We start from the raw sequence: 3,077 nt of genomic DNA on the forward strand, positions 1-3,077 counted from the left end.
CCTTCATTAAATTTATTAGGTGAAATTTCTTTATTAAATAGAATTATTAGTTGATCATGATTAACTATAATTTCTTTATCTTTATTATCTTTTTTTAGAGCTGCATATACTTTATATTTGTATGCATATAGACAACATGGAAAGGGATTTTCTGGGGTTTATTCATTTAGTGGGGGTAAAATTCGTGAATATTTCATTTTAATACTTCATTGATTTCCTTTAAATTTATTAATTTTAAAAAGTGAAATTTGTATAATTTGACTTTAAAATTTAAATAGTTTATTTAAAATATTGATTTGTGGTGTCAATGATATGATTTATGTCATTTTAAATTGTGAAAAAATATTTATCAATTTGTAGAATTAGATTTTTAATTTTATTTAGAATTATAATTAATTTATTTATTTTTAGTTTGAAATTTTTATTAAGAGATTATTGTATTTTTTTGGAATGAGAAGTTATTTCATTAAATTCTTCTAGAATTGTAATAACTATTTTATTTGATTGAATAAGTTTATTATTTATATCTTTTGTTTTATTAATTGCTTCTTTGGTAATTTATTATAGAAAAGAGTATATAAGTGGTGATATTAATATAAATCGTTTTATTATATTAGTTCTTATATTTGTATTATCTATAATGTTATTAATTATTAGACCAAATATAATTAGAATTTTATTAGGTTGAGATGGGTTAGGATTAATTTCTTATTGTTTAGTTATTTATTTTCAAAATGTTAAATCTTATAATGCTGGGATATTAACTGCTTTATCTAATCGTATTGGTGATGTTGCCTTTTTACTTGCAATTGCTTGAATATTAAATTATGGAAGTTGAAATTATATTTTTTATTTAGAATCAATGAAAAATAGAATTGAAATAGAAGTAATTGGGGGATTAATAGTATTAGCTGCTATAACAAAGAGAGCTCAAATTCCTTTTTCTTCTTGATTACCAGCTGCCATAGCTGCTCCAACTCCTGTTTCTGCTTTAGTTCATTCTTCAACTCTTGTAACTGCTGGTGTTTATTTATTAATTCGTTTTAATATTTTATTAAATAATTCTTTTTTAGGTCAGTTATTGTTATTATTATCTGGATTAACAATATTTATGGCTGGATTAGGGGCTAATTTTGAATTTGATTTAAAAAAAATTATTGCTCTTTCTACATTAAGTCAGTTAGGATTAATAATAAGAATTTTATCAATGGGATTTTATAAATTGGCTTTTTTTCATCTTTTAACTCATGCATTATTTAAAGCTTTATTATTTATATGTGCGGGGGCTATTATTCATAATATACAAAATTCACAAGATATTCGTTTAATAGGGGGATTAGGGGTTTATATACCTTTAAGTACTTCTTGTTTTAATGTTGCTAATTTAGCTTTATGTGGAATGCCTTTTTTAGCTGGATTTTATTCTAAAGATATAATTTTAGAAATTGTTTCATTAAGTTATATTAATTTTTTTTCTTTCTTTTTATATTTTTTTTCTACTGGATTAACAGTTTGTTATTCTTTTCGATTGATTTATTATTCAATAACGGGAGAATTAAACTGTGGTTCTTTGAATATATTAAGAGATGAGGGTTGAATTATACTTCGTGGAATAAGAGGCTTATTAATTATAAGAATTATTGGGGGGAGAATTCTTAGATGGTTAATTTTTCCTACTCCCTATATAATTTGTTTGCCCATATATATAAAATTATTAACTTTATTTGTTTGTATCATTGGGGGATTAATAGGTTATTTAATTTCTCATGTTTCTTTATTTCATTTAAATAAATCATTTAATAATTATTTAGTTAGTTATTTTTTTGGTTCTATATGATTTATGCCTTATATTTGTACTTATGGAATTATTAACTTTCCATTAAATTTAGGGGGACTAGTTTATAAATCATTTGATCAGGGTTGATCAGAATTTTTAGGTGGTCAAAATTTATACAATAGGTTAATTAAATTTTCCAATTGAAATTTTTTTTTTCATAATAATAACTTAAAAATTTATTTGCTATTATTTGTTTTATGAATTACTTTTTTATTTAGATTTTTTTTATTATTTTATTCAAGTAGCTTAAACTTAGAGTATAACATTGAAGATGTTAGGGTAATTAAATAATTCTTGAATGTAGTGAACTAATATTTGTAATTTATAAAAAAGAATATTTTAATTTTACAATGAAAATGTAATGTTTTTATTAAACTATATAAACAGAAGTATAAATGGAATTTAACCATTAAAAGATAAAAGTTAGCAGCTTTTTCTTGAACATCATACTTCCTTAATTGGAGTATAAATCTCAATTCTATCATTAACAGTGATAAGCCTCTTTTTGGCTTCAATTAATAGATAGGTATAAATTGAAAATAAGGGTATTTAAATTACCTAAAATTAGGTCGAAACTAATTGCAATAAATCGCTTCATATTCAATTAATTAAGGTAGATTGAAATTTCAATACTTTTTGAATGCAAATCAAATGTTATAATTAACTACAACCCTAGTTTGATCAATTTAATATTCCTTGATTTCATTCATGATATAAACCAATAATTAAAATAATGATAAAAATAATTGAAGTAATTGTTCATATAAAAATATTTGAAATTTTAATAATTAAAATTATTGGTAAAATTAAAGCAATTTCTACATCAAAAATTAAAAAAATAATTGTAATTAAAAAAAATCGTAAAGAAAAAGGAAGACGTGATGAAGATTTTGGGTCAAATCCGCATTCAAAAGGTGAACATTTTTCTCGATCTGTTAATGTTTTTTTTGATAGAATTGATGCTAATATTATTACTACTCTAGAAATAATAATTAAAATTGAAGCTATAATAGCAATTGAAAAAATTATTTATACTACTAGACTAGTAGACCTTATGATTGGAAGTCAAATATACTTGTATACTATATAAATAATTAATTAGTTAACCTCCTCATCAATAAATTGAAATATAAAGGAATAATCAAACAATATCAACAAAATGTCAATATCATGCAGCAGCTTCAAATCCAAAATGATGAATTTTTGAAAAGTGATTATTTAAATGTCGAATTAAACATAC

The 3,077-nt window shown here is 22.2% G+C and overlaps 1 pseudogene; it reads left to right on the top strand.

The window, feature by feature from the left end:
* Positions 1-468: 468 nt before the first annotated feature.
* LOC118757414 lies at positions 469-2,142 on the top strand (annotated as a pseudogene).
* The last annotated feature ends 935 nt before the right edge of the window (positions 2,143-3,077 follow it).

Source organism: Rhagoletis pomonella, unplaced genomic scaffold, assembly GCF_013731165.1.
Source record: "Rhagoletis pomonella isolate Grant_MI unplaced genomic scaffold, Rhpom_1.0 Rhpom_scaffold_17621, whole genome shotgun sequence".
Taxonomy (NCBI): domain Eukaryota; kingdom Metazoa; phylum Arthropoda; class Insecta; order Diptera; family Tephritidae; genus Rhagoletis; species Rhagoletis pomonella.